This window comes from Mytilus galloprovincialis, chromosome 10, assembly GCF_965363235.1.
Source record: "Mytilus galloprovincialis chromosome 10, xbMytGall1.hap1.1, whole genome shotgun sequence".
Lineage (NCBI taxonomy): Eukaryota > Metazoa > Mollusca > Bivalvia > Mytilida > Mytilidae > Mytilus > Mytilus galloprovincialis.
Genome location: NC_134847.1, coordinates 63,790,540 through 63,802,610, shown reverse-complemented (window position 1 = coordinate 63,802,610; position 12,071 = coordinate 63,790,540).

Sequence of the window (12,071 nt, the reverse complement as noted above, 5' to 3'; positions counted from 1 at the left end):
ATTTATCGCTAACATGGATTTACGATCCTTGTCAGTAGTGAAAAGTCTTAAGCCATATATTGTATCTACTAGGTCCACTTAAATGGAATCAATTAGCCATGCCTTAACCCGATTTTAAGAAGCGCATTTTTGTCTAGAAAACATGTCCTTAATTAGAGATAGACTCCTTGATATCCCTTACATACTAGGACATAACAGATTATAAAACTGTTAAGTGGAATTTTCATTCAAACAGTAAAAGAGTAAAGAAAATAGTAAGATGTATTTGTCTTTATTTTCACTAAAGCCCGTATATAGAATAAAATAAAAAAAAAACATACATCAGCGTTCGTTAATGATTACAGATACATTAATTACAGCCGGTGTTGAAAACGGTTTGTGACAGTAAATAATTTACAACTTAGACATTTATATTTCATATTTAATTTTATTTGATAACGTATTACGAGACGAAATTTACATAAGCACTAGTACACAAACTTCACCGGCATATGAGATATACATTTCCCAGCTCATTCGGTATTCTAGAGCTTGCAGCTTCTACAAAGACTTTATATAAATTCACCATGGCATGATAAGAAAGTTTCTAAATAAATCATCGGAAAATACCAACCCTTTTTGATAACTATTATCAAATTTCGAAAATGCATGATGGTCCTGATAGATTACAAGTACACCCGTTGTTTATCATTGTTATTACGTGTCACAGTATTCATTTTGTTTGTCTTTGTATATGTTTTTCTTTTTCTGTAGAGAAATGGGGAAAACATATATACCTAATCTAAATCAATTGCAGCTAAAATTTTCAATAATAAACACATGTTGCAGAATCTCAATATTGACGACTTTAAGTCTAAACCTCCTGATTTCACCTGTGGTAGTTCCTCGTACATTTATCATCAGGATTGAAACATTATTACTGGTGACCTTAACATTAGTAATAACTCTTGGATGCGAAATTTGTTGTCCTAAAACCAGAAATATATTTAGCCTATATCCATCAATTGAAAACACAACTTTAAAACATTGAACATTATGACAGGCAATAGGTTAAAAAAAACCATAAAAACATAAATATCGTACTCCGAGAAAAATCCAAAACGGAAAGACCTCAATCAACGAGAGAAAGAATTGAATAAGTCTGTGAGGTCATTGATACAAATCAGAATTTGGAAGGAAAAAGTAAAATAAAAAATGTTTCTGTTTTTACACATGGTACATCAATCTTTAAAGACCCAAATGATGCAAAACACGTGTCCTACTAACCTGACAATTAATTGTTATCCTTGCAGGTAAAGCCGACAGTAACATCATTTTTATGCCCCATCTATGGGCATTATGTTTTCTGGTATGTGCGTCCGTTCGTTTGTCCGTTTGTCCCGCTTCAGGTTAAAATTTTGGTTAAAGTTTTTGGTCGAGGTAGTTTTTGATGAAGTTGAAGTCCAATCAACTTTATAATCAAATTAGATAAACTGCTTGAAAAATGAATTAGGCATTGCCGATTCACTTGAAAAGTTGACTTTTACTAAAGAGGAAATACTGGGTAATTATAGGTCTGTTCTTTGTTCCGTAGTAATTTCTACCAAAGATGAAAAACTGGATCTTCCATCACTGTATTGGATGCCTAAATTACATATTAATCCTTACAAACAGCAATATTGCTAGGTCATTCAAGCTCTTTCTTAATTATTAACACAATTTGTCAGCAAATCAAAGCCGGTTTTCAAAGTTATAGAGTAAATACAATCTTAAAAAAAACCCTCTAAAACTGACATTACCAAGATGCCTGATTTCTTGATTGACAACATATTTGTTACGTTTGGAGGCATACCCAGAGTTAATAACTCTACCCTTCTTCTTGCCGACTTGTTTCTTTTTTCATATGAGGCTGATTTTACACAGAAACTTCTTTGGAAGAATGAAAAAAGAAAGAAAGGAATTACGTTATCAGTATACTTTAACTTTCCTTCCGCTATATAGATGATATTCTCATACTGAATAATTCGAAGTTTGGTGATTATGTTAAATCCATCTATCACATCAAACTTGATACAAAGGATCCAGCAAATACATTTAAGTCGTCCTCATATTTTGACTTACATCTAGAAATTGACAAAAAGGGTCGGTTGGAAAGAAAACGTTACGACAAAAGATATGATTTAAGGTTCCCAATATAATCGGAACTACTCGACCTTTCTGGTTGCACGAAGAAATAACAAGCCTATGGCCATTGTAAAATTTACTGTTTTGTTTAAAATTGAGAACAGAATTCTTCTTTCAAAATTTTCATTTTGGAGCCTCCATGGGGGAAATCCCCGCATATAGTGGCAGGAATGCAATTGTTAGCACAAGCATTAACTGCATTAACTTCAGATTTTTTTTGTAATACTCACAGTTTGCGGCTTGGATTCATTGGAGTCCTCATTATCACTGCTGTAACTGTAAACTTTAGTTGCTTGGAGATTTACAAATGAAGCACGGATACCTTTTTTTTTAAGAGCCATCACTTGATCCTGCATGATTGAAGTCAGTTGGCAAACACCAATAACAATCCCAGTTTCCTCTTTTATACGGACTCATGACAGCATTTGAATAACTTTTCCCGTATCCAGTCGGAAGAATGCTAACACAATCATTCCCAAGTTGTAAAGCCTGTAAAGTATCTATTTGTTTGTCTTTTAATGGAAAGGTCTTGAGTTTTTCTCTAGCGAGATTTATTTTCGACTCCATCTTAGATTAGTTTCACTTCCGAGGAACTATATTTTAAAGCTAGGGTATATACTTCCGGCGAACAATATAAGTTTATTTTTTCCGTAGTGCATACGAGGTTATTGTACTGCTTACCGAGAATGGCCGATTAGTTACGATTGGTTCCAAATAATGAACTTCATTTTTGTGTTGTATCATTCCCAGTTTAAATGATACTCCAGGGCTTGTATTTCCTATCATGATTTCGTTAATAGATGATTGTTTCTCACAAGGAAGCTTTTAAACCAAGAGTTCCAAGTGATAACTACAATCCTGTCCCCTTTCCCCGAATGTGTCCTACCGAATTAAACTTATTACCTGGTTTGTACTAACATGAGCAACACTACGATCTGCCTACCCTTCCAGAACACCCAAGATCACCCTCAGTTTTTGTAGAGATTCATTTTGCTTAGTCTTTAGTTACCTATGTTGTGTTTGTTTGCCTTTGTCTTTTCTTATTCTTGGTTTGTTTATACAACAGTTCAGTGTTTCTGTTGTTCCATAGTTTTCCTCTTGTATGTGACCTGTTTCCTTGGTTTTAATTCTATTTTAGGAGTAGAATACCTTAGCCGTATTTGGCACAACGTTTTGGAATTTTGGGTCCTCAATGCTCTTCAACTTTGTATTTGTTTGGCTTTTTTACTATTTTAATCTGGGCGTCACTGATGAGTCTTATGTAGACGAAACGCGCGTCTGGCGTTTAAATTATAATCCTGGTACTTTTGATAACTATATAAGAAGTAAAAGCACAAAAATACTGAATTCCGATGAAAATTCAAAATCAAAAGCTTAAAAAACATCAAACGAATGGATAACAACTGTCATATTTTTGACTTGGTACAGACATTTCCTTAGATAATGAAGGATTAAACTTGGTTCTATAACTAGCTAAACCTTGCACGTGTATGACAGTGGCATCAAAATACATTACATTGACAACGATGTGTGAACAAAACAAACAGAAATAATATAGGTAAATTGTCAAAAATAGGAGTACAGCAGTCAATAGTGTGTTATAATCTTAACAATTTCAATGAAACACGTATTGCAAAGAAGAGATGAACACTTTCCTTGGCTTCTTTTTTGCGGACGCCAAATTATACATCATAATATAAGTTTTGAAGAAGTTTTAGTTTATTGTGTGAAGTGAAAAATATTTGAATCTACATTTTAAATTGATACAAAAAAAAAATTTTCTGCTCTATAGATTTCCTTTCATAAATGAAGTCTGAAATATATCCATAATAATAAATGCACCGTATTAAATGCATTTAAGAGAACACCTACTTATAAACTGTTACGTGTTGCATACTATGTAAAGAGACATGCATAATAAATCTAAAAAAAAACGGAATTCTTAAAGCTTATTTTGACAAATTTTAAACATATTTCAACAAGTTTAAATTACATGTTCTAGAATAGAGTTACAAACAAAACAAAAATGCTGAGACTGCTCTAAAGATTTTTTTTCATAAATGAAGTCTGAAATATATCCATAATAAATTCACCGAATTAAATGCATATATGAGAACACCTCATAAACTGTTACGCGTCGCATACTATGTTTAGAGACATGCATAATAAATCTAAATTAAAAAAAAGGAATTTTTAAAGTTTATATTGACAAATTTTAAGCTAACTTCATTTCAACAAGTTTAAATTACATGTTCCAAAATAGAGATCAGAATTGTTTGTATTGTAGTAAATTTAAGTCTTTGATATTTTATTCAAATACGCTATTGAACAGCACCAAGAGCCAATAAATACAATTTTGTGTTTTATAAATTAGTGCCTTCAATAAATAAAAGTCGTCATAGAACAGTCTCATTTCCATACCGGTATTCGAAATGACTCGTTGCTTTTACAACAAAAATGTCATAAAAACATGACTAGATCTTCTAGATAAATATACAAAAAGCAAATTTTAGACAATGTACCCTCCTAAGCCTTAAAGTGGTTAGTCACATATAGTTAATGGCGTTTTTCTCACAATGACTTTCTACCTCCATAAGCCTGGATATGTCGTGGCTGGTCACATATGTGAAACACTTATTCCATAACGATCAACCAACTCGTGATGGCGTCCGTGAAATTTACGAAGGGATGATTTCAACTTCCCCATTTGGAACTCTTGGTTTAATAGCTTCCTTGTGAGCAGCAACCCTCTATCAAGAAAATAATGATAGGAAATGCAAGCACGTGAATATCGTATCAATTGGGAGATGTATACCCCGTATGCAGGTGTTGTTTGAATGTTGCTACTTTTGTAGTAAAGTTTTGTTTTCAACCGACCCTCATTGTCAATTTCTAGATGTAAGTCAAGATATGGGGCCGACTTAACTGTAGTATCCTTTATCTGTAGCTCGATGGGATAGATGCGTTCCACATACTAGTAGTCACCAAATTTTGAATTATTTAGTGAAAGAACATCTTCTATATAGCGGAAAGTAGAGTTAAAGGATATTGCTTCCTAAGAAGTTCCTGCATGAAGTCAGCCTCGTAAAAATAAAGAAACAAGTCGGCAAGTAGAGGGGCACATTTTGTTCTCATTAGAATGCCGACAATCTGTTGAAAAACACGTCCTCCGAACGTAACAAATATGTTGTCACTCAAAATCAAGCATCTTGATAATATCAGTTTCAGAGAATTTTTTGTTTGAATCAGAGTGATCCTTTACAAAGTAGGATTTATCCCTCCTTAAGACAAGATACTTGTATCTTCGTTGGCCATTCCTTTTTATGAAGCAAAGCAATACCAACTCTTTCAATTTGTCTCTTAGTTTGGAATGTGGAATATTATAATAATATAGAGAAGTCAAATGTTTTAATATTGTTACAAGATGAAAGAAAGTTAGATTGTATGTACTCTAAAAGATCTTTGGAATTTTTAAGTATCCACATCTGATTCACGCCACCTCCAGAATAGGCAGTTTCACAATAACTTTGAAGCCCGTCTTTGATTGCTGATAAAATGGATGTTAATAATTTAGAAAGAGGTTTCGTGGAGCACTTGGAAGACCCAGCAATATACCGTTGTTTGTAAGGACACTTATGTAGTTTAATAGGTATCCAATACAGTGATGGAAGACCCAGTTCTTCATCTTTGGTTGAAATTCCAAAGGAACATATAACAGACCTATGATTATCCAGGATTTCCTCTTTGGTAAGTGTCGTGATAGTAACTAATAGTTTATTCTTTCGCCACATTGAATGGTGCCGGAACCCGGGAGAAAGTGATAGAAACTGACAATAATTTCCGATACATACAAACGACAAAACGTAAACATTCAAAATGTCACTCGCATATCTGAAAGGCCTTAAATCACGATATAAAAATTTATTAGAAGTCGAACTTGGTAAATCTGAAGAACTCTTGACAACGGAAGTGTCCGATTTTGATCTTGAATCCCAAATCAGAAAGGTAAACAAATCGTATCGCAGATTTGATGAATTTGGCCAAAATTTGAAGAAACTTTAGAAAGGTTATCAATCGCATTAGAAACTGCCAAAGCCGAAGAAGACCTGAAAACATTTCAAAAAGAAAGTGAATTGTACTTTAATATAATAACAGAGGTAACAAGCCGCAAGGAAGAGCTCAAACTGATTGACAATTTCCTACAGGAAAAATACAAAAACTTATCAAAACCAGAACCAGATTCTAAAATTGAACAATTAATAGAAATACAAATACAAACTAGTATCTCAATTGTTTGTAAAACAATTGAAAGGTCTTTCCAGTAAAAGTGATGTTTTTGTAATGTACTTTGTACGACCTTTCGTTTGATATATGACAAGCATACCTTCTGACACTGTTCGCTTTTTAGACTTAATGACCTCTTCCGCCTACATTTTCGAGATCGGAAGTATGATATATATGTAACAAAGACTTGATGATCCTTCATTTGATATGCAACAACGCCATTCTCCAGAAAGTTTGATTTTTGCACTTCATCCAACTAATTTTTGGAGGTCAGGAATTTGATATTTCAAATGTACACATTATGACCTTTCATTTGATATACAACAACCCTATCTTAAAAGAAAATTTATTTTTTGCACTCAATAACCCCATCCAACCCATTTTTGGGAGACCACAATTTGAAATTTGAAATGTACGCTTTATGTTCTTTCATTTGATATGCGACAACCGTACCATCTGAGAAATTTGAATGTTTGCACTAAATGACCCCACCCGTCCCTCTGGGATGAAAAGGGGGTTTAAAATTTTCATTTTTAAGTAGAGTTTATTAAGACCTTCAATTTGATATATCAGATGACCCCATTTGACAAAGTGCAAAAAATGATGCAATATCAACTACAAATAGAAGTTATGAAATTTACAAAGTCAATGCAAAACTTGAAAATTTCAAATTGAATTTTTGGCGTTTTTTTCCATGGAATGTTTTTGGTATTTGGGCAAACATATAACTATGTTAACCTCTTCAATTTCTAAAACATTTTAAGTGGTAAGCTCTTGTTGATTCAGAAATACATGCCTCCGCTCGCAAAACTTCACATTATCTCTAAAACGACAATAGATATCTCAAATCTGTTAAATGATAAATGATCTACAGTTGAAGGACAATATTATAGAAAAAGGATTGGGACAATTTCAAAGTTCACCAAGGTCACAATTAATCATCAAATATATGATGCAATACTAAACTTAAGAACCGGAAGTCGACAGGACATGGGACTAGCACCATTCAACTCAGGACCACTTGACCTTTCAAATATCTCAAGGTCAAGGTCATAGTATACTGTGAAGGTCAAGGTGAAATTTCATCATGACCTGACATTGACCACAAATTGACGGTCTTGAATTACTGACCATCTTTGAAGTTTATAGTAGGTTGATATCTGTTACCTTTAAAAAGATATACACAAAATACTATACTTTTAAGAATCATCCTGTTGTAACTTTTGAACAGACAGTCGGACATTTTAAGACTTATCATACAAAATGAAGAACTCGTCGAGAGGAACATTTTATACGCTGTATGTATGCAGCAAAGTCTTATCGTTTTCCTAATATGTAAGCTTGAAATTGCAGCGTAAATTGTTTTTGCACTCAGTGACCTTTGACCTTGACTGCATATTAAAGGTCACATGAATTAAAGATTATTGGTGAAGTCCCAAGTCTCTCCGACTTCTGGTTCTCGAAATACAATTTTTCTAAAATTATGTACAATTTTTCAAGGGGAATAACTCCTTATAAGGGTTTATAACAAAATGATTGTACATGTTCATTAACATTGCCAACTGTTCCTTTACATGTTGCCGTTTTTAAATCGATTCTATCTCTTATACTTTTTGAGAAAAATGCAAAGGAAAGAAATTATTTCAAGGGGATATAACTCTCATAGGGGACAATGAAATTCCATTCAGCCTCACAAGGTAATACATCATGATGAGATCTACATTATGTCCAATTAAGGTCATGATATCTTTAAAACCAACGAGGGGGGGGCCATGTTGAAAAAAATCAATAAAAGGGAGATAACTCCTAAAGGGGATGATGAAATCCTTAACAGGGTCATTTGGTAATACATCTTGGTGAGGTCTAGCGATGGTCCAAATTTGGTCTTAATAACTCCAATAGAAACGAGGGGAGGCCATGTCAAAAAAATGTTGGAAGAAAAAAAAGAAAAAGAAAAAAAAACGGAAGAAAAACAATAAGGTCTTTCCTCACGAAGGGGAAAGACCTTAATGATGCAACAAATGCAATTACAAAATGCTAAACCTCAACATGATGAACTAAATCAAGCAGCTGTAAAATTACCAAAACTGGAAATAATGGGTTATAATGGAGATAAACAGAAGTTTAAAGAATTTTGGGACCAATTTGAAGTAACTGTTCACAAAAACACTAAACTGTCAAATGTTGAAAAATGTTCATACTTAAAGAGTAAATTACATGGCACAGCTCAAAGTGCAATATCTGGGTTACAGCTATCAAATGAAAATTATGATGTTGCGATAGACATTCTAAAAGACAGATTTGGTGATATACAGAACGCAGTGAATGCACATTACGTTGAACTTATAAATTTGTCGTGCGCGTCAAACCGTACATCAGAACTCAGATTTCTCTATGTCAAGATTGAACGTAATTTGAGAAGCCTTGAAGCGCTTAATCGGAATATAGATCAAGATGTTTTTATTTCAATGATAACAACCAAACTTCCTGAAGCGGTGTTAGTTCAACTAGAAATCCAGAAAGGATCTGATAGATGGACAGTCGACAAACTACGTGATTTACTAAAATCCTACATAGCCGCACGTGAAGCCGCAGAAATTCAGTCAAAGGAAAAAACTAATGATTCTAAACCGCAGCAGCCGTCTTATGCAAACGTGCAGTCTAGATATAAACCGTCATATGGTAAACCGCAAAATGTGAGAAGCTCCGGTGAAGCATTGTTTTCCACAACAAATGATATGCCGTTTACACCGACACGAACTGAAGTGAAGAAATTATGCATTTACTGCAAAGGCAGCCACTGGTCAGATGAGTGTAGTCTGTATAAAACTGTTGAAGACAGAAAAGCACAACTTAATGGATTATGTTATATTTGTTTAAAGTCAGGTCATAGATTACGTGAGTGTTCAAGCGACCGTAAATGTGTTTATTGTAGTAAAACGAAAAAACACCACAGAAGTTTGTGTTTGAAGAAATTTCCCACGAATAGAACTGAAATTTCTAATTTAGTCGATGAAGCTGTCGAATCAACAGAATCCGTTAACGTTAGTCTTACAACTGAGCCATCCTTTCTTTCGTCGGGTGATATTGTGTTAATGCAGACTGCGAAAACCGTTTTTACCAATACGTCAGACACTTGTAATGAGGAAATAAGAGTGTTGCTGGACTCAACGCACATATGTTTCTGGAACATTAGCTAAAAAACTTAGATTGAAAGTTGAATCCGTTGAAGAAGTATCTGTTATTACCTTTGGGTCCGATAAGCCGAAATTAGTGAAAACAGAAAAGGTCACACTACAGATGAAATTAGTGGATGGGAAAAAATGAAAATAAGTGCAAATGTAGTTCCGAAAATTACAGGAAGTGTACTTAGGAGACCCGTTTCGATTAAAAACTGTCAAAATTATGAATATTTGTGGAATAACTTTACTCTTGCGGACACCCTTCCAACAGAAAATGAGAAAACAACAATTGAGCTCCTCATAGGTAACGATTATTACTTAGACATAATTTTACCCGAGAAAATTGAAATTCAGCCAGGACTATACTTGCTAGGTTCAAAATTTGGTTGGATTATCACCGGTCGAACTTCTGAAAAATCAGACGGCTTTGAAGAGCCCAGTATGTTAATCTTAAACTATGGAACAAATGCTCTCCCATTATTAGACTCATGAGCCGTTACTGCTATTGACAAATCAATGCCTATAAAACCACCGCTAGAAGATTTTTGGAATCTTCAAACTATAGGCATCAGTGAACCGTCTGAATATTGTAATGACACGAAGGCATTAGAAAAATTTAACAATTCTGTTGAGTACACGAATGAACGATACTTGGTATGTTGGCCGTGGAAATCCGAACTAGAAACACTTAATGACAACAAGGAACTTGCGTACGGAAGATATCGGTCCTTGTTGCTTAGATTGAGAAACAAACCGGAACTGTTTGAAAATTATGATAAAATTATCAATGAGCAATGCAAAAAAGGGATTATCGAAAAGGTTGATGTGACCAAAAACATGAGGATCATATAACTCATTATATACCACATCATGCAGTTGTAGATTCAACAAAGCCGACAATAAAGGTTAGGATTGTGTATGATGCATCAGCGAAAACAAGAGATGATAATAAAAGTCTGAATAACTGTTTATACAGAGAACCCGTGATGTTGAAAGATCTTTGTGGATTGTTACTCCGTTTCCGAATGCCGCTGTTGCTGACATCGAAAAAGCCTTTTTGCAACTCGGCTTACAGAACCCAGACAGAGATGTGACCAGATTTTTCTGGGTAAAAGACAGAACAATGCCGTTATTTAATATCAATAACGTTCAGATATATAGATTTTGCCGTGTTCCGTTTGGGGTAATTTCAAGCCCGTTTCTTTTGGCCGCAACCATTGATTTGCATCTGCGGAAGTATAATACACCAGTTGCTACGAAGATTCAAGATAATATCTATGTAGATAGTTTGCTTACAGGAGTCAATACTAATGATGAATTGAAAGAACTGTATACGGAATCGAAATGCATTTTTCAAGAAGCTTCAATGAATCTTAGGGATTGGTGTTCAAACTCAGCACAGTTCATGTCCGATATACCAAAGCAGGATCAAACAAACAGAGAGAGAATGAAAGTACTTGGCATTAATTGGACTATCAAAGATGATAAACTTTCAATGTCTGGACCCAAATTAGAAACTTTAGAATTGTCAAGTACGAAGAGAGAAATTTTGCAATCAATTGCATCAATATTTGATCCGTAAGGATTCTTTTCACCAGCTACTTTGCTAGGAAAATTATTATTACAAACATTATGGAGTAAAAAAGTTGAATGGGATTTTAAGTTATCCGAAAATGACTGCGACTTATGGAAAGAAATTGCATTTGACATTAAACAAATACAAACCCATACCTTTGATAGGTACATAGGATTAGATGGCAAGTGTTCATATCAGTTACTTTGTTTTTGTGATGCATCAACAAAGGCTTATGCTTGTGCAATTTATTTGCGTCATGAAACAGATGAATCATGCCGAGTCGACTTGATTTATTTCAAAACCCGCCTTGCTCCAATTAAGAAAGTCAGCATACCGAGATTAGAACTTCTTGTCGTCATCATTGGAATAAGATGCTTAGCATTTATTGAAAGCAATCTCAAGATCACTGTAGAGAAGAAAGTTTTATGGACAGATTCGCAATGTGTCATTCATTGGATAGCGTCGAAAAAACAAATGTCAACATTTGTCGAAAATCGTTTAAAAAAAATCAGAAAATGCACTGATACCGAAATTCGTTATGTATCAACCGATATAAATCCAGCTGACATTGCAAGCCGTGGAACACATTTCAGTGAAATTAAATCGAACAATCTATGGTGGAAAGGACCGTCTTGGCTCCTGTTTTCCAACGATCAATGGCCAACTTGGTCTTATAATTTGACAACTGAAAATGTTAATCTTTATAAATCAGAAATTAAACCAAACACTAGTTACCAACAGACCGAACTTCTTGTTGGGGAGCCCCCTTCAGGAGTTAATTGCGATCGTAAATTAGAATCACCGTATGGTATGAAATGCGAAAACTTTTCTAGTTTGATTAGACTATTGAGAATAACTGCTTGGGT